We start from the raw sequence: 20,421 nt of genomic DNA, 5'->3' as shown, positions 1-20,421 counted from the left end.
GTGAATGTGATGGAGTGGACTGTGTGCGTCGTAACACGCAGGTATGCGTGTGTGGAATGGAGACGGAGACGGCGACAGAGGAGAGAAAGCCGAGTAGCGGCTGTAGTTGTTTCGAGGACCGTGCCGGGTTCACCCAGCAGTGAGCACGAGGTTCGTGCTGTGCAACGCACGAGACCACCACGTGCTCGCTTGCGAGAGTGAAGTCCCGGTCCGGAAACGCACGCGGTGGATTTGCCGATCCCGCGGACGGACAAAGTTTAGGCAGGTAAATGGATTTGGACCGGACGGGTTCTCCACGCGATCGTGTGTGTTCAGCTCCAACGGGCAAAGCACATGTGTTCGCGTGGGAAACCCCTCGAGACGTGGGGCTTGTGTTTTTTTTGCGCACGGTGACGTCATGGCTGCACGTGTGGTTGGAATCCGGCAGGAGGGGTATCTCTGCCGGATGGTCCCGTCCAAGGAGGGACGAGGAACACGTGCAGCTGCATGACGTCACGGGCAGGTGCAAAGTGCGCGAGCTCTGAGTTGCCGCGCAGGTGCTGCGCATAAAAAAAAAAAAAAAAAGCAAGCCTCACTTTCGGGTGTACAGGATTCCTGGGCAAGGGGTGGAAGACCCCCTTGACCTGGGCACAGGATGGAAACTAGTTAGGGGGAAGGGTTAGCTTAGTTAGACCGACTTCATGGGGCAGGGGTAAGTCCTCATGGAGTCCGTGGAATGGATTAGGTAGAGGGATTGTAGCCAGATTTAGGTTGGGAAATAAAATGAATTTTTGAGTTAGGAGACAGTGACAGACTTGTGAATGTGTAGAGGGGACGTAGTTTAGCTACGTAGTGTTAAAAGGAACGTGCTGTAGTATAAGGGACGACGTGGGAGCACGAGTTAGTTAGGGGAGGTAGTTAGAAGGATGGCAGAGTTCAGCGGTGTGTGTGTTGAAGAGTTGGTGAGTTGTGAGGTGAGTACTTGTTGAGTGAGTGAGGCCAGCGGGTCTGTGTGAGTGGAGCGAATGGGGAATGCATGGTGCGATGAGTGATTGGGGGGAGGAGTGACTCCCGCCCAAGGGACCCCGGGGTCAGAGTAAAGTGAGTTAGGGGGTTAGTCAAATTGAAAAATGGAGGTCGTTTTGTTGTTGGTGGGAGTGTAGGCTCGAAACCCATTTGGAGGGGTGCAGGAGCCCTGTTGACGGGCTTGGGAGCGTGGCTGCGAAAGGTGAGTATCGCTGAGTGGGTACCCCGGGCACCAGGCTAGTCGGCCGTGGTAGGCCAAGGGCCCATGGGGGGGCCGGGATAGCGTAGTGGGCACGGGTGCGCCTGCTTGGTGCGGGGGCCCGGAGCGCCATTGGCCGCGTGGGCAGTGTTGTGGGCACGGGTGACCCTCGGAAAGGGGCCCGGGAGGCCGGCCTGCTACGTGTGCGTTTCAGGGGAGGTGCCATGGGGGGCACTCCCCGGTGTTAGGGAGCTGGTAGGCTCGGAGGCAGTGTAGTGCCCGGGGGTGCCATAGCGGGAGATTCGGCAGAGGGTCGTGCCTGCCAAAGGGAGCCACGTGTCCCAGCCAGGAGACCGTGTGAGGGCACGGAGAGAAAATTGGGGGGCGAGGCCCGAAATTGTAAGGACACCAACACAGGCGACGGGAATCTGGGTTGTTAGAACCAATAGTTTAAGCGAGAGGCGCTTGTTGAAAGCCCCGGGGTAGTTTAGCAGTTAAATGGATAGGGTAGATTAGGAGATGTACCCCTCCGCACCATCCATCCCCTCGCTCTCGTTGTGGGCCGCTGGACCCACTTTGGGTTCGATCGCCGAACTCTGGGGAGGCCATTCTGAGGCTTCGTTGGGCCTCGACACAGGACGTTAGCTCTCCCTTATTCCCCTCCGGGAAGGGAACGTAGGGGTTGGGAGTAGGCTAGGTGACAGAATAGGTTAGCCGAACAAGGACGATAAAGGGGGTTAGGGGACGATTTATAGTGGGGAAGTAAAAATAAAAACAATAAAAAAATAAGTTGGGGCTAAATTGGGGTTTGACAAATTAAGGGAGTGGGTATGTACAGTGACAGGCAAAGGCGATAGGTTGGGAGGGAGACAGGTAGGTAGGTCCGAGCCCGCCCTCCAAGTGGCCAGCACCACCGCACTCCCTCCACCAACCTCCACTGAACGGCAAGAGCTGGCCAACTTCATCGGCTGGCCGTGTTTTGCTTCAAGGCGGAGGCCGGCCAACTTCATCGGCAGCTGTGTGCTGCAAGGCCTGTGCCGGCCAGTTCATCTGCTGGCTGTTTTTCTTCAAGGCCTGTGCCGGCCAGTTCGTCTGCCGGCTGTGTTTGCCTGCAGCGGCCTCCTTCTTCTGCGGGCTGTGTTTGCCTGCTCACCTTTGCCATGCCATGCCCATTGCCCATGTTCACCAGCCCCGTTCAATTTTGCTTTGCCCCCCCTGTTCATTTCCATGTGCGCCAGGATCAAGGCAACAGTTTGCAAGCTGCGAGAACTGCCCTGTTGGCAGCTACAACACGGGCCTGCAGTGGCGGCCCGTGCACCGTGTTTGCGTCCATCCATTCATGCATCCATTCGTTGTGCTCATTGCGTGTGCCACTTGAGCTGGCACGGAGACTGCGTTTGTGCAGCCCATGCACCGTTGTGGTTCACTGCATTCAGTTCAAACCGTTCATGCATCCATTCGTTGTGCTCATTGCGTGTGCCACTTGAGCTGGCACGGAGACTGCGTTTGTGCAGCCCATGCACCGTTGTGGTTCACTGCATTCAGTTCAAAAGGGAAGGCCTTGGACTGCGTGTGAGCAGCCAGCCACGTTCCCTGTCACCTGCATTGTTTTGAGCCAGAGACTGCATGCGGGCAGCCTGGCTCCCTGCTCGCTGCTTTTCTTTTGCAGAGTTCAATGATCCTGGGCCATGGTTTAGTGTAAAATTTGTAAGTTAAGGTTAAGATGTACTGTAAATATGAGTGTGCCCCCGGCATGTATGTCTTAGCGCCGGCAATTTTATTTAAGTCGTCCGTGTGAGTGAGTTTGTTTAGATAGTTACGCAGCCCTCAGGTTATTTATTTTGGGGACACGAATACCATGAATGTCGCACTCAGGGATCCGTAGGTAAAATGTACTAGGGGAAAACTACACATGATGGCACACGAAAATTTGACGACTCGGGACGAGTCTGTAAAAAGGGAAGGGGGTAGTGTTGTGGTTACCAAATTCGCAAACCACCATTCAGGTCCCTTAGGTGAGGTATCTCGGTAAGTACATGTGTAGTTAGGCCCGAACCCGTTGTCTAGTGGGAATACATGTCATATATGCGAGCTGCGACTCTTCAGGATAGCCGTTTTTCTTTTACTATCTTTATTTTGGACCAACCGCCATGATTACCACCACAACCACAACATCAACCACCAACCACAACGCCGCTTCACCACAACCGCCACGACCTTCACGTCACACCTCGCAACCGTAGCATCGCCACCGTTCTTGCCCCGCTGTGGGTACCGGTGTTGGACTCGTGCAGGGCGCACGTTGAACAGCGTGTACAAAATCACGGATTTTGTGCTTCAAAAACGGATCAAAAACGACACACGCCCACTTTTTGCCGTCCAATCGGTGAGCGAGGGGCGATTTGGCCCCGCCTCCAGAACGATCGATATATGCAAATTTGTGGATCAAAAAGCCTTCACGCCCACTTTTTCTCGGGCCAATGGGGAGCGAGGTGAAAGGTCAAAGGGAGGGGGTCAAAGGCGAAGCTACGGGGGGATAAAAGGACCGTGTTCGTCAGTCAGAGAGTGTGGAAGTCTGGAGCCCGAAGCCTGCAGTAGCTGGAGAAGCTGAAGAGAGTCGAACGAGGAGAGCCCAAAGAAGAGTCCAGGATGGAGAGTCCAGAGGCGGAGAGGCAGCAGCGGCGAAGGCAGACGAGGGGGTGCTCGCGTCGGTGCCAGGAGCTGCACGCCCGAGGGAGGCCGGCAGCGCGACCTGGCCGAGGTGGAGACGCACACCAGGGATAATAAAGATCCTCTATACCCCGAGCATCAGCAACCCCCTCCTGTTTCCCCCCGCGCTGAGATAGTGCGACCAAGGGGGCCCCGTTCCCACCCCCTGCCAGGCACTGTCCACGAGGCCCGCGGGTTGCGGGGCCATCGCCGCTCCGCGTCTCATCACCAGACGGGTAGGCCCGACCCGGTCTCGGCCTCAGGCCTGCCTCATTCTTGAGGGTATTTCTTTTCCTTGGTTTTGGGTATGTGTTGTCGGCGCCGTCTGTGAAGTAGAATTGTATAAGTGTTGCCGTGTGCTCGGTAGTCGGTATTAGCTCTGCACTGTGTTTTCACTTTTATGTTTGCTTTTTGTGTAAATGGAATTGTGTTTTCTTTTTTGTGTGCATTTGGTGGAATTGTATTTGTGTGCTTTCCGTTCGTCGCGAATAAATGTGCTTTATTGTTGAACTGTTCTCCCGCTTCGCTTCGTCTTTTCCTCCATTGAATCCCCATCTTGCTTCACGTAAAGGGTTGGTAGTGGGCTGAATACGCCCGATAATGAATCGAACCGTCGAGGTCGACGATAACACCGCTCGGTTATTCTGATAGTACGGAACGGGTCGCTTAAGTGGCCCGTGTCCGAAGTCGACCTGCGGCGAGGTGCGATCGCCCGGTCTACCCTCCGCGTGGGTACTTAGGTAGTTCGAATTTGGCGAGCAACCCTATCCCACGCGGGGGCTGATTGGCTCGATCGCGGTGAGACCGAAAGGTCCACCCGTGACTGGTTCCCGGCGTTAGTCCGAGAGGGTCACGACTGGATTGTCCGTCCGGTGGGCGACGTGCCGCGCGATTCGAGTTACGTGGCCGTCAGCACGCCGGCGGGCGCGAAGACCGCAACAATATATTATATATATATATATATATTCAGAGTTTATATATATTGTTGCGGTCTTCGCGCCCGCCGGCGTGTCCGTCCGGTGGGCGACGTGCCGCGATTCGAGTTACGTGGCCGTCAGCACGCCGGCGGGCGCGAAGACCGCAACAATATATATATATATATATATATATATATATATATATTCAGAGTTTATATATATTGTTGCGGTCTTCGCGCCCGCCGCGTGCGACGGCCACGTAACTCGGATCGCGGCACGTCGCCCACCGGACGGACAATCCAGTCGTGACCCTCTCGGACTAACGCCGGGAACCAGTCACGGGTGGACCTTTCGGTCTCACCGCGATCGAGCCAATCAGCCCCCGCGTGGGATAGGGTTGCTCGCCAAAGTCGAACTACCTAAGTACCCACGCGGAGGTAGACAGGGCGATCGCACCTCGCCGCAGGTCGACTCGGCGGGCCATGGCGACCGTTCCATACTATCAGAATAACGGCGGATGTTATCGTCGACCTCGACGGTTCTCAGCGCAATTATCGGGTCAGTGATTCCAGCCCTGCATCAATGGAGGAGAAAGCGAATGGAAGAACAGTTCAACAATAAGCACATTTATTCGCGACGAAAGCAGCTACCCAAATACAATTCCACCAAATACACACAAAAAAAGAAACAATTCCATTTGCACAAAGCAAACATAAAGAAGTGAAACACAGTGCAGAGCTAATACCGCAGCACACGGCTGCCTGAATTCTACTTCACAGACGGCCGACATACCTTGCAAAACCAAGGAAAAGAAATACCCTCAAGAATGAGGCAGGCCCTGAGAGCCGAGACAGGCCTCTAAATCTGGTGATGAGGAGCGGCGATGGCCGCTCCCGCGGCCTGGTGACTGGCAGGAGACTGGTCGCACTATCGTGAAACCAGGAGGGGGTTGCTGATGCTGGGGGTAGAGGATCTTTGTCCCTGATGCGTCTCCACCTCGGCCAGGCTGGCGCTGCCGGCCTCCCTCGGGCGTGCAGCTCCTGGCACCGACGGCCACCCCTCGTCCGACTCTCTTCAGCTTCTCCAGCCACTGCAGGCTTCGGGCTCCAGACTTCCACACTCTTCTCTCTCTTCTCCGACTCCTTCTCGTTCTCGTTCTCCTTCTCCTTCTCCTTCTCCTTTTCGTTCTGCTGACTGACGAACACCGTCCTTTTATCCCCCCGTAACTTCGCCTTTGACCCCCTCCCTTTGACCTTTCACCTCGCTCCCCATTGGCCCGAGAAAAAGTGGGCGTGAAGGCTTTTTGATCCACAAATTTGCATATATCGATCGCCCTGGGGCGGGCCAATCGCCCCTCGCTCACCGATTGGAGGGCAGAAAGTTGGCGTGTGTTGTTTTTGATCCGTTTTTGAAGCACAAAATCCGTGATTTTGTACACGCTGTTCGACGCGCGTTCTGCATGAGTCCAACACCGGTACCCACAGCGGGGCAAGAACGGTGGCGATGCTACGGTTGCGAGGTGTGACGTGAAGGTCGTGGCGGTTGTGGTGAAGCGGTGGTTGTGGTCGGTGGTTGATGTGGTTGTGATCATGGCGGTTGGTCCAAAATAAAGATAGTAAAAGAAAAACGGCTATCCTGAAGAGTCGCAGCACGTATAAATGACATGTATTCCCACTAGACAACGGGTTTGGGCCTAACTACACATGTACTTACCGAGATACCTCTCCTAAGGGACCTGAATGGTGGTTTGCGGGTTGTAACCACAACACTACCCCCTTCCCTTTTACAGACTCGTCCCGAGTCGTCAAATTTAAATGTGCCATCATGTGTAGTTTTCCCCTAGTACATTTTACCTACGGATCCCTGAGTGCGACATTCATGGTATTCGTGTCCCCAAAATAAATAACCTGAGGGCTGCGTAACTACCTAAACAAACTCACTCACACGGACGACTTAAATAAAATTGCCGGCGCTAGACAGACATGCCGGGGGCGCACTCATATGTACAGTACATCTTAACCTTAACTTACAAATTTTACACTAAACCATGGCCCAGGATCATTGAACTCTGCAAAAGAAAAGCAGTTCGCAGGGAGCCAGGCTGCCCGCATGCAGTCTCTGACTCAAACAATGCAGGTGACGGAACGTGGCTGGCTGCTCACACGCAGTCCAAGGCCTTCCCTTTTGAACTGAACGCAGTGAACCACAACGGTGCATGGGCTGCACAAACGCAGTCTCCGTGCCAGCTCAAGTGGCACACGCAATGAGCACAACGAATGGATGCATGACGGATGGACCGAATGCAGTGAACCACAACGGTGCATGGGCTGCACAAACGCAGTCTCCGTGCCAGCTCAAGTGGCACACGCAATGAACACAACGAATGGATGGATGAATGGATGGACGCAAACACGGTGCACGGGCCGCCACTGCAGGCCCGTGTTGTAGCTGCCAACAGGGCAGTTCTCGCAGCTTGCAAACTGTTGCCTTGATCCTGGCGCACATGGAAATGAACAGGGGGGGGCAAAGCAAAAATTGAACGGGGCTGGTGAACGTGGGCAGTGGGCATGGCATGGCAAAGGTGCAGGCAACACACAGCCCGCAGAAGAAGGCCGCTGCAGGCAAACAAAGCCCGCAGAAGAAGGCCGCTGCAGGCAAACACAGCCCGCAGAAGAAGACCGTTGCAGGCAAACACAGCCGGCAGATGAACTGGCCGGCACAGGCCTCGAAGATAAACAGCCAGCAGATGAACTGGCCGGCACAGGCCTCGAAGAAAAACAGCCAGCAGATGAACTGGCCGGCACAGGCCTTGCAGCACACAGCTGCCGATGAACTTGGCCGGCCTCCGCCCTGAAGCAAAACACGGCCAGCCGATGAAGTTGGCCAGCCTTTGCCGTTCAATGGAGGTTGGTGGAGGGAGTGCGGTGGTGCTGGCCACTTGGAGGGCGGGCTCGGACCTACCTACCTGTCTCCCTCCCAACCTATCGCCTTTGCCTGTCAATGTACATACCCACTCCCTTAATTTGTCAAACCCCAATTTAGCCCCAACTTATTTTTTTATTGTTTTTATTTTTACTTCCCCACTATAAATCGTCCCCTAACCCCCTTTATCGTCCTTGTTCGGCTAACCTATTCTGTCACCTAGCCTACTCCCAACCCCTACGTTCCCTTCCCGGAGGGGAACAAGGGAGAGCTGGCGTCCTGTGTCGAGGCCCAACGAAGCCTCAGAATGGCCTCCCCAGAGTTCGGCGATCTATAACCAAAGTGGGTCCAGCGGCCCACAACGACAGCGAGGGGATGGATGGTGCGGAGGGGTACACTTCCTAATCTACCCTAACCATTTAACTGCTAAACTACCCCGGGGCTTTCAACAAGCGCCTCTCGCTTAAACTATTGGTTCTAACAACCCAGATTCCCGTCGCCTGTGTTGGTGTCCTCACAATTTCGGGCCTCGCCCCCCAATTTTCTCTCCGTGCCCTCACACGGTCTCCTGGCTGGGACACGTGGCTCCCTTTGGCAGGCACGACCCTCTGCCGAATCTCCCGCTATGGCACCCCGGGCACCACACTGCCTCCGAGCCTACCAGCTCCCTAACACCGGGAGTGCCCCCCATGGCACCTCCCCTGAAACGCACACGTGGCAGGCCGGCCTCCCGGGCCCCTTTCCGAGGGTCACCCGTGCCCACAACACTGCCCACGCGGCTAATGGCGCCCCGGGCCCCCGCACCAAGCAGGCGCACCCGTGCCCACTACTCTATCCTGGCCCCCCATGGACCCATGGCCTACCGCGGCCGACTAGCCTGGTGCCCGGGGTACCCACTCAGCGATACTCACCTTTCGCAGCCACGCTCCCAAGCCCGTCAACAGGGCTCCTGCACCCCTCCAAATGGGTCTCGAGCCTACTTTCCCACCAACAACAAAACGACCTCCATTTTTCAATTTGACTAACCCAGCTAACTCACTCTACACTGACCCGGGGTCCCAGGCGGGAGTCACTCCTCCCCCAATCACTCATCGCACCATGCATTCCCCATTTGCTCCATACACACAGACCCGCTGGCCTCACTCACTCACCAAGCACATGCCTCCACCTCATAACTCACCAACAACTCTTCAACACACACACCACCGAACTCTGCCATCCTCCTAACTACCTCCCCTAACTAACTCGTGCTCCCACGTCATCCCTTACACTAAAGCACGTTCCTTTTAACACTACGTAGCTAAGCTACGTCCCCTCTACACATTCAAAGTCTGTCTCTGTCTCCAAAATAATCCCATTTTATTTCCCAACCTAAAGCTGGCTACAATCCCTCTAACTAATCCATTCCACGGACTCCATGAGGACTTACCCCTGCCCCATGAAGTCGGTCTAACTAAGCTAACCCTTCCCCCTAACTAGTTTTCATCCTGTGCCCAGGGTAAGGGGGTCTTTCACCCCTTGCCCAGGAATCCTGTACACCCGAAAGTGAGGCTTGCTGTTTTTTTTTTTTTCTTTACATGCGCAGCACCTGCGCGGCAACTCAGAGCTCGCGCACTTTGCACCTGCCCGTGACGTCATGCAGCTGCACGTGTACCTCGTCCCTCCTTGGACGGTGCCATCCGGCAGAGATACCCCTCCTGCCGGATTCCAACCCCACGTGCAGCCATGACGTCACCGTGCGCAGAAAAAAAAACAAGCCCCACGTCTCGAGGGGTTCCCCACGCGAACACATGTGCTTTGCCCGTTGGAGCTTAACACACACGATCGCGTGGAGAACCCGTCCGGTCCAAATCCGTAGTCCTGCCTAAACTTTGTCCGTCCGCGGGATCTGCAAATCCACCGCGTGCGTTTCCGGACCGGGACTTCACTCTCGCAAGCGAGCACGTGGTAGTCTCGTGCGTTGCACAGCACGAACCGCGTGCTCACTGCTGGGTGAACCCGGCACGGTCCTCGAAACAACCACAGCCGCTACTCGGCTTTCGTTCCTCCCATGTCGCCGTCGTCGCCATTCGACCCACGCACACCTGCGTGTTACGACGCACACAGTCCACTCCATCACATTCACACGGGGAGACGCGGCTGCGTGCTCCCGCATGCCAACCGACATCTCCCTCTCATACCGCTCTCTCACACACACGGTCTCCCTTGCACACAGCGACCTTGCACACGGCCGTTCACTCACGCGTGCCTCACTACTCACACAAACCATACTACTCACACGTGGTGCTCCATTCACTCGCGCGGGGGCACTCACCCGCGGTGCCTCACCCACACACGCGAGGGCACTCAACCGCTGTGCCTCATCCACACACCGTGCCTCACTCATACACGCGGGGGAACTTAACCGCGGTGCCTCATCCACACACGCGGGGGCACTCACCCGCGGTTCCTCCTCATACTGGCCGTTTCACTCACACACACGGCCTCTTCCATACGGTACCTCATCCACACACGGCGTGCTGGGAAGCACGTACTCCGGCACCATCGCCACCACACCACTCACACACGGGGTCGCTTCCACACACGGGGACGCACTCACCCCTTGCACCACACACACAGGGACAACCACACTGGGGATTCGTGTCCCCACAAGGGTCTCCGGGGCCTCTATACCCCCCAAGCTCTCCAAGCACCTGTCCACAGCACCCGTCCTCTCAACCTCGCAAAGCACGACCGAACTCACCTGGTCGTGACTCGCCTCAAGGGGGCATACTCCCTCCCCTCGGTCCTGGAGGAGGCCATCCAGGTGCTCGCACTGGGTCTCCACACGCTCCGCGAGCTCACCCCCATTGTCCTCCACTACCTCCGTGTGTGCGTCACTTACCCCGTCCTCACCGTGCAGTCTCTCCTCTATCGTTCCCTTCCCGGCTACCGTCACTGCCAACTCTTCACCCTTTACCTCCCTTGTCTCAACGATTATTATTTCCTTTGTCGTCACCTCGTGTCTCGTCTCCCACGTTTTGGTCTCCCCATTTAATTTTTCCCTCTTGGTCACCGTCGATTCCTCTGTCACGGCCTTCATGCCCGCCTGCAGGCATCGGCCCATGTTCTGCGTCTCACCCCGGAACTTTTTCATTTCTTCCTTCATGTTTGCTTCCATTCCGTTTATTTTTGTATCCATCTTCGTTTTTACTTCGTCCATTTGCTTGTTCATGTTCGCAATCATCTTCGCTGTCGTTTCCGCATACATTTTTGCCAGCATGGTGTATAGCTGGGTCATGTCGGGTGCGCTTGGGTGAGCCGTTTCGGCAGGGAGTCGGGGAAGGGTTTTGGTGGAGAGGGGGAGGTGTCATACACCGCGGCCGCTGCCGCACCCACCTCAGGTTCTGGGTTCAGTTGGGCGAGTCCGTGTTCCTGCACAATCAACATTTCCTGCTCGTGGATTCCATCCTGGACCATGGATTCTACATTACTACACATATACATTTCTAATACCCCCGGCTCCCGCTCGCCTTGAGACGCCATCTTGCTTCTCGTGAAGGGTTAATTTGCTCGCTCGTAATTTGGAGGGAATCGGGGGTCGCTTCTCTCACCCCTGGACCCATTCCCGTGACCTTAGCCGGAGACCGGAGAGCCCGTTTTCCTGTTCTCCCATACCAGTGCCGCGAGGAGGCGATGAATTTGTATCGCACGACCTGACACCAGTGTTGCGGTCTTCGCGCCCGCCGGCGTGCGACGGCCACGTAACTCGAATCGCGGCACGTCGCCCACCGGACGGACAATCCAGTCGTGACCCTCTCGGACTAACGCCGGGAACCAGTCACGGGTGGACCTTTCGGTCTCACCGCGATCGAGCCAATCAGCGCCCGCGTGGGATAGGGTTGCTCGCCAAATTCGAACTACCTAAGTACCCACGCGGAGGGTAGACCGGGCGATCGCACCTCGCCGCAGGTCGGAGGCTTCGGACACGGGCCACTTAGCGACCCGTTCCGTACTATCAGAATAACCGAGCGGTGTTATCGTCGACCTCGACGGTTCGATTAATTATCGGGCGTATTCAGCCCACTACCAACCCTTTACGTGAAGCAAGATGGGGATTCAATGGAGGAAAAGACGAAGCGAAGCGGGAGAACAGTTCAACAATAAAGCACATTTATTCGCGACGAACGGAAAGCACACAAATACAATTCCACCAAATGCACACAAAAAAGAAAACACAATTCCATTTACACAAAAAGCAAACATAAAAGTGAAAACACAGTGCAGAGCTAATACCGACTACCGAGCACACGGCAACACTTATACAATTCTACTTCACAGGAGGCGCCGACAACACATACCCAAAACCAAGGAAAAGAAATACCCTCAAGAATGAGGCAGGCCTGAGGCCGAGACCGGGTCGGGCCTACCCGTCTGGTGATGAGACGCGGAGCGGCGATGGCCCCGCAACCCGCGGGCCTCGTGGACAGTGCCTGGCAGGGGGTGGGAACGGGGCCCCCTTGGTCGCACTATCTCAGCGCGGGGGGAAACAGGAGGGGGTTGCTGATGCTCGGGGTATAGAGGATCTTTATTATCCCTGGTGTGCGTCTCCACCTCGGCCAGGTCGCGCTGCCGGCCTCCCTCGGGCGTGCAGCTCCTGGCACCGACGCGAGCACCCCCTCGTCCGACTCTCTTCAGCTTCTCCAGCCACTGCAGGCTTCGGGCTCCAGACTTCCACACTCTTCTCTCTCTTCTCTTCTCCGACTCCTTCTCCTTCTCCTTCTCCTTCTCCTTCTCCTTCTCCTTCTCCTTCTCCTTCTCCTTCTCCTTCTCCTTCTCCTTCTCCTTCTTCTCCTTTTCCTTTTCCTTTTCCTTTTCGTTCTGCTGACTGACGAACACCGTCCTTTTATCCCCCCGTAACTTCGCCTTTGACCCCCTCCCTTTGACCTTTCACCTCGCTCCCCATTGGCCCGAGAAAAAGTGGGCGTGAAGGCTTTTTGATCCACAAATTTGCATATATCGATCGCCCTAGGGGCGGAGCCAGTCGCCCCTCGCTCACCGATTGGACGGCAAAAAGTGGGCGTGTGTCGTTTTTGATCCGTTTTTGAAGCACAAAATCCGTGATTTTGTACACGCTGTTCGACGCGCGTTCTGCATGAGTCCAACACCGGTACCCACAGCGGGGCAAGAACGGTGGCGATGCTACGGTTGCGAGGTGTGACGTGAAGGTCGTGGCGGTTGTGGTGAAGCGGTGGTTGTGGTCGGTGGTTGATGTTGTGGTTGTGATCATGGCGGTTGGTCCAAAATAAAGATAGTAAAAGAAAAACGGCTATCCTGAAGAGTCGCAGCACGTATAAATGACATGTATTCCCACTAGACAACGGGTTTGGGCCTAACTACACATGTACTTACCGAGATACCTCTCCTAAGGGACCTGAATGGTGGTTTGCGAATTTGGTAACCACAACAATATATATATAATTTATATCCCAGAAAATACAACCTGTCAATTCACTGATGGGAATATTAAGGGGAGGGGACTAAGAAGGAGGGGAGGGAGAGGAGAAGGGAGAGAAAGGAGAAGGGGTTAGGGGGAGAGAGAGGAGGCGGGGGGTGGGGGAGAGAGAGGAGGCGGGGGGTGGGGGAGAGAGAGGAGGCGGGGGGTGGGGGAGAGAGAGGAGGCGGGGGTGGGGGAGAGAGAGGAGGTGGGGGGTGGGGGAGAGAGAGGAGGCGGGGGTGGGGGAGAGAGAGGAGGCGGGGGGTGGGGGAGAGAGAGGAGGCGGGGGGTGGGGGAGAGAGAGGAGGCGGGGGGTGGGGGAGAGAGAGGAGGTGGGGGGAGAGAGAGGAGGCGGGGGGTGGGGGAGAGAGAGGAGGTGGGGGGGAGAGAGAGGAGGCGGGGGGTGGGGGAGAGAGAGGAGGTGGGGGGGAGAGAGAGGAGGCGGGGGCGTGGGGGGTGAGATAGGATGGAGGAGGAGGGAAAGAGGAGGGGAGGAGCTAAGAATGGGTGAAGAGCGAGGGAGGGGACAGGGAGTGCGACGCTTCATCAAACATCGCTATACTCTCCGGTTGGGGAGAGTGGAGGCAAGGAGGATAGGGGAGTAAGGAAGTGGGGAGGGTTTTGGGAGGAGGTAAATGTGAAGGGAGGGGTTCTCGACTTGCCTTTGGTAGGAGGACTTGTGGAGAAAGTGGGGGGTGGGGTGGGGGGCGGGGATAGGGCAGGACTGAACGAAGTGGGGTACGTGTAATGCAGCACACGAATACGTGGGGAGATGTCCGTAGGGGGTGGAGAGGGGAGGGGATTTTGGAGGAGGTAAGCGTGAGGGGAGCGAGATGGAAGGCAGTGTGATGGGAAGGGCAAGGAAGATAGTGCAAGAGAACGAGAAGGCAGCGTGAGGGGAGGGAGGCAGCGTGAGAAGAGGGGAGGGAGCATGAGAGAAAGCGGAGGAAGCGTGAGAAGAGGGGAGGCAGCATGAGGGGAGGGGGATGGAAGGCAGCATGAGCAGAAGGGGATGGAAGGCAGCGTGAGGGGCATGGAGGCAACTTGATGGAAAGGGAAGACAGCGTAAGGGGAGGGAATGGGAAGGCAGCACGAGTGGAGGGAAAGCAGCACAAGGGGAAGGGAAGGAAGTGTTAGGGGAGAGTAGGCAGTGTACCAGGACATTACCGGGGTGATAAAATGCACCCAAACAGCAACGTTTTCTTTTTAACTGCCATGTTCTATATAAAACCAGGTGGGAACATTTAAAAATTAAAACCTATGCCATCAGCCTGGTAAAGTCCTGCCTGCATCAATGCCCCCACCCCAATATGCATCCCTCCAACCTCCTCGCATGTATGCATACTCCCCATGGAGTCATTTGTATCCATTCGTACCACGTCCGTGTGTGCTGTCTTCGTTCCTCTTCGTTTTGAGCAACTGTCGACTATTAATATTTTGCAGCAACTCTTAGTATGTTGTTGTAGATTTCCGCCCTTAGTTCAATTGCGGCCGCAGGCCCACTGAACGAGCAATCCAGTCGTAGCTTCCGGATCAACGCCAAAACCTGGCTACGGGTATTGTTAACCACACCATAAACCAGCCAACTCTTCTGTCCACGCGCTGCAGGGTCAATCGCCGAATTGTCGATATACCTAACTATTCGCGCGGACAGAAATGCTGGGAGTTTATACATCAACGGGACCTGCATGAAAACGAGCCGCTTAAGCAGCTCGGTCCATATGCGATTGTATATCGCCAAGCCCCGTCGGACCAGATGTACGTTTTATCGGCTTATAATCAGCCAGCTAACATTCCGAACGCTCCATGGCAGTCAATGTGAGGAAGAGACGCAACGAGCAGGTGACATTTAACAATAGGGACATTTATTTCCATACAGGCAATGCAATGAATGGGGGGATGGGGAAAAAGACACGAGCAAAAACCGACAACCAAGTTCTACTATGAAATGTAAAGCAAATAAAACACAGGCACTTAACAGTTTCCCACTTATTAGACAGGCCCACGGACACTCGTACGCACACACACACACCCAAGAAATGGTGGCTGATGCCTTTAATAAGGACTTCAACTCGGAGGGACAGATGAGCTGAAACCTAGAACCTATCTCGAACCTCTCCACCTCGTGTGGTCTTCAAGCTGCTCAGACCCGGGCTCCAGCGAGTGCGAGTGCGAGCTGGATCCAATCGCCATGAGCCGTGATCCTCCCCGAGCTCCAGCGAACCCTCTCGCGCTTCTGAACACGTGCTGATCAGACGAGGCACCGATCCTTGCCGTCGATGCGTCGCTTCCCCAAGGAACTACCTCCAAGATCAGGCCAAGGAGTCGCACCAAGCCGGGAACCAAGCGGAGAACAAAGAGCTCCACGAGCCAAGAAGATCCAGCCGAACCGGACGACGAAGTAGAGCGCAAAACACGCGCGACTCTCGCAACTGGCGCGCCTCTCTCGATGAACAACAACCAAAAAGCTTGAGCCGAGCAACCAGCTCAACTCTCTTTCGATGAACCAAGCACAAAAAGCGAACCACCTCTCTTCCAAACAAAGCCAGAGCCCAAAAAGCGAACCGAGCCAAGCAGAACCCGAAGGCCTGCTGAAAAGCCTTCAAAAAGCCTTTTCCCTAACCCGAGCCAAGCAGAAGCAAGAAGCTTACTGAACCAAGCAGAGAATCTCTTCCTTATCTTTCTCCGCCCCTCCCCTGCTCCCGGCGTGACTCATCCCCCATGCCCGCACAACCGTGGGTAGGAGGGAGTTGTTTAGGTCATGAATCACAGGGCTCTTCTTCCTCTTCCCAGAAGAGGGGGAGGGTCGGCTTCCTTTGTGTTGTGATGGCTCCCTAACTATTAAATTAAATCACAGTGCATTTAATCGATTTCTGCCCATTAAACAATGGAAGGTGAGCTATCTATGGAACATTATCGACATAACTGAGCTAAAGGAACCTGGATGTTGTGTGCGATCGAATTCCAAATTCGTAACAATATTTATGTTAATATTTTGTCATGAAAGCAAAATAGTTTTACAAAATGGTAAACTGTAAACTGCGTACATAATTACCAGACAAAAGGATCCCTGTGGATTGTATCATCATGGATTGCAAAAAACGGTTATAGAGTATGGCGTTGCGCTCAATCAAGGTCCACTTTCTGCACATTCCTTAATATTTTCTTCAAACAATATCAGGTCAGGTCAGGTCAGGTATTTGAGCATGTGCCGGAGCAGTGTGTCGCTGCGTCCACTTTCCGCCGGTACTCCAGGGGGCTCCCTCCGTCTGACATCCCCCAAGGCAGATTCCTGGCCCATCCCCATCTCCTTGAGATGCCGATCAAACTGCTGCAACCACGAGACGCGTGGCCGGCCGATTGGCCTCCTCCACTCACAAGACTCCCTCCCTGAGAGAATCTGGTGAGCAGGATCAGCATCAGGAAAACGAGCCACATGTCCATACAGGCGCAGCTGACGCTCATGGGCGATGCAGGTAACAAATCTCATTTGAGTCTCTCTCAGCAACCGCTCATTGGACACAAAGTCCGACCACTGATAGCCAAAGCTTCTCCGAAGAGACCAGGTACCAAAGGAGTAAAGTCTCCATCTCAAATCCCTGGTCAGAGTCCAAGTCTCACGTCCGTAGAGCAAGACTGGAAGCACCAAGGACCTGAAGACTCGGATTTTCGTCCACCTGCACAGGTACTGAGAGCGCCACACCCCATGATCCAGTGAATCCATGACTCCCCAGGCCCGACCCAGATGTGTGTTGACCTCTGGCTCACAGCCAGCAGAGAAATGAATATCACTGCCAAGGTAGGTGAATCTCTCCGTGACCTCAACATCCTGATCACAAACAGGTACAGACACTGGTGTAGCGAGGGGGTGGGAGGACGAATAGGCCAGCCACCCCAAGCGGCACTTTTGTGAGGGGTGGCAATTTTGTTTGTTGCATCTATCATCTATTACTATCAACACTTAAGAGGGCAATTTCCCATGACATGTGAAAGCACAAGCGCAGGAAAGGGTTGAACTGTGAATATGGCCCACCCTCCGTTTGCTGACCAAAGGTTGTAGCCAACGATGTCTCAAAGAGAGGAGACAGGCAAAAATGAGCGCGCAGCATGCTGGGAAACTAAACTTGAAGATGAGGCAGTGAGGCGTTGGCATCTCATTCCAGTTCACCTTTCGTGTCTCATTCCTGTGTTCGTAGCTCATTCCAGTTTGCCGTTTCCGTCTCCTTCCTGTGTGTCCATCTCATCAGAGGCGGACCTGGAGACTAGAGTCTTTAGCACCCAAGGCGGACCCTTCCTTTGGCACCCGCCCCCAAGATGAATAACTTAAAAAATTAAATACACAGAAAACATGTCATGTGTGCAAGTTAAATTTCAAGTGGATTACAGTACTGTACCTGTAGTAAGCAAATTGGAAATAAGAAACCACTTCCAAATAACCAAATAAGAAACCATTGGTGCAAACCACTTCAATAAACCTCATGTCCTTCCTTCCATCCGTCGGTCAAAAGTGAATAAGAAGAACCCTTCTAACGCACTGTGTTTCATTTTATAATAGTTTGTTGTTAAGTTTTTCTTGTTTTCTTGAGATATTTGTGTTCTTGTTTTTATGATGCATCAGGACAGTAAGATCACCCCACCTGTTGGAGAAGTAACCGTCACTCCCCCATGGGGCCACTTTTTAAGCGGTGTTGCTGCTTCACTGCACAACTTGCTTCCGACACAGTCTGATTTTTGCTTTTTCTGGGGATGTTTGACAAAATAACATATAATAAAAAAGGAGTCGGGTACAAAAAAGGAAGCCAGCGTGGACGATCAACTGGTGTTTTAAAAATATTTTTGGCCTTATCTTACACGCGCCCTTCTCGTTCGGGAACTTGGACTCAAGATTATTTTGGGAAGTGTGATGACTAAATTAACTTCATTACCGAGTTACTGTCTTTATTATGCGGTAAACAATAATATTATGTCACTTGCGACTAAACCATCCTTATATCATCGTGCTGGTACTTCAACTCTCCCAATGGCACTCCCCCCACCCCCCCCCCCCGCAGGCCCATCCCGGCTGTCATCCGGGGCGGACCGCCCACACCGCACTCCCCCCCCCTTCTCCCCGAGTGTGCCAATGCGTCTCATTCATGTGTTCGCAAAACGAGTTTGCTTCACTGAATGCTAGAAAAATATGAACCACACAGTCACAACAACAACTGAACGCTTCGTAGGCCGATGACGATTTTGAAAGGTGGAAAACAAAGGTTTAACTGGTTACTTGCAAATGTGCTGCACTTGATTTAATTCCACAATAACGATATTTAATTAGGCTTTGTGTTTATTTCAGCACATGAGTTACGAGGGGGTGGCAATTTGAAATCTCGCCCCGAGCGGCATTTTTCCTCGATACGTCATTGGGTACAGACTGGATAGCAGCATCCAAGATGTCATTGAAAGCGTGGATCTTCGTTTTGACCCAGGAAACCCACAATCCCAGCGACTCAGACTTCTCATTCAGTACCTTGAGGGCCACCAAAAGGATATCCGGAGTCTCTGCAAAGATGACTGCATCATCTGTGAAATCAAGGTCAGAGATCTTGACATTCCCAAACGATGCACAACAGCTTTATCTCTGACATCCTCCCCAGAATCCAGTCCATACAATTGCTGAAAAGTATTGGGGCCAGTACACACTCCTGACAAGCTCCAGTAACAACTGGAAATAAGTCAGAGATGGTGCCACCACACTTCACAGCACTCTCAGTACCAGAGTAGAGTTCAGACATCAGATCGATCAGTTTTGGTGGCACCCCACGAAGACCGAGAATCCTCCAGAGGACATCCCGATTCACTGAATCAAACGCTTTACAAAGATCAACATAAGCTGCAAGCAGCCCCTGCTGAAACTCTCTTCTGCGTTCAGTGAGGACCAGAGGAGCAAGGATACGGTCAATTGTTGACTGCTTTGGTGTAAAGCCTGACTGCTCTGGGCACTGGTGCTCAAGCAGATGGTGCAAACCCTACCAAGAATTATCTGAACAAATACCTTGCCCGGCACCAAGAGCAGCATCACCCCCTCAGTAGTTGTTGCAGTCCTGGCGATTAACCTTCCCTTTCCAGAGAGGGACAACAAGGCCCCTCTTCCAGTTAGTTCCAGGCAGAGCACAGAGCTGCATGCAGCGACATGAGTACAACATTTCTGAATTTATATACTCAATATAATCATCTGAATCGTCGAAAAGGTTGTTTCATGTTTTGCTTGAAAATACACTTAGTTATAAAAATTGTCTTCGTTATAAATTTTCCTTTGTAAAAAAAATTTTAATTGTGAGTTTTGGAACAAAAAACAAAACAGGAAAAAATAGGAGAATTTTTTTTTTAAATCGTGAGTTTTGGAACAGAAAAAAAAGAGGAAAAAAAAAGGAGAAATTTAATTTTTAAATCGCCAGTTTTAGAACAGAAATGAATAGGAAAAAAGGTGAAAAATAGATTTTAAATATCCAGTTTTGAACAAAAAAAAGGAAATAAAAGGAGAAAAATATATTTTTTAAATAGGCAGTTTTTGAATAAAACAAAGAGTGATAAAATAGCAACCACTTTGGTGTAAAACAACAAAGTATAAAAAAAAAATCGTGAAAAAACAGCAGCAAATTGTATGAAAGAGAAACAAAGTCCAGGAAAATAGAGAAAAAAAATCGCAACTAATTTGGTGCAAAACAACAAAGTATGGAAAAAAAATAATGAAAAAAATAGCAACCACTTTGATGGAAAACAAAGTTCAGAAAAATAGTTAAATATGCAGTTCTTAAGGGAACAGTGAAGCAATTATCATGTTGTGTATGCAATTAAATGTTCGCACCGATAATTAATTAATGAGAATAATCTGTTTGCATTTTATAAATGCTTCTAAAATATTATGCTATCACAACAGTCTTAATCCACATCCTACACTGCAACAGTTACACTTCTCATTGACACCTTTTTCTCGTGTGCAAATCTTATAAATAATTTCAAGTGTTATGCGTTTGTTTGTGGGGTATTTTTTCACGCCCGAATTGTAGCACCGAGAGTCCCCAAATTTTGGGTGCAGGGACTTCAATATCTGGGCAAGGTTTTAATCTACCAAAGGTTTACCTTGACGGCCGTTTTGATGCCACCAAAGCCTGTGAAAGTGTATATTTGGCCGTGGGGTCCGGCAGTGCTGC

General features: G+C 53.0%; 1 protein-coding gene across 4 annotated transcripts in view; it reads right to left on the bottom strand.

Moving 5' to 3' along the window:
• Window positions 1–20,421, bottom strand: part of LOC147013780 (cartilage acidic protein 1-like) — a 348,068-nt gene that overhangs the window by 173,836 nt on the left and 153,811 nt on the right. The window lies entirely within an intron of this gene.

This window comes from Eptatretus burgeri, chromosome 13 (genome assembly GCF_056783735.1).
Source record: "Eptatretus burgeri isolate ZD-2024b chromosome 13, Ebu_testis_v1, whole genome shotgun sequence".
Lineage (NCBI taxonomy): Eukaryota > Metazoa > Chordata > Myxini > Myxiniformes > Myxinidae > Eptatretus > Eptatretus burgeri.
Note: the sequence above shows the minus strand (reverse complement) of the source record. Positions and strands in the feature narration are given on the sequence as shown.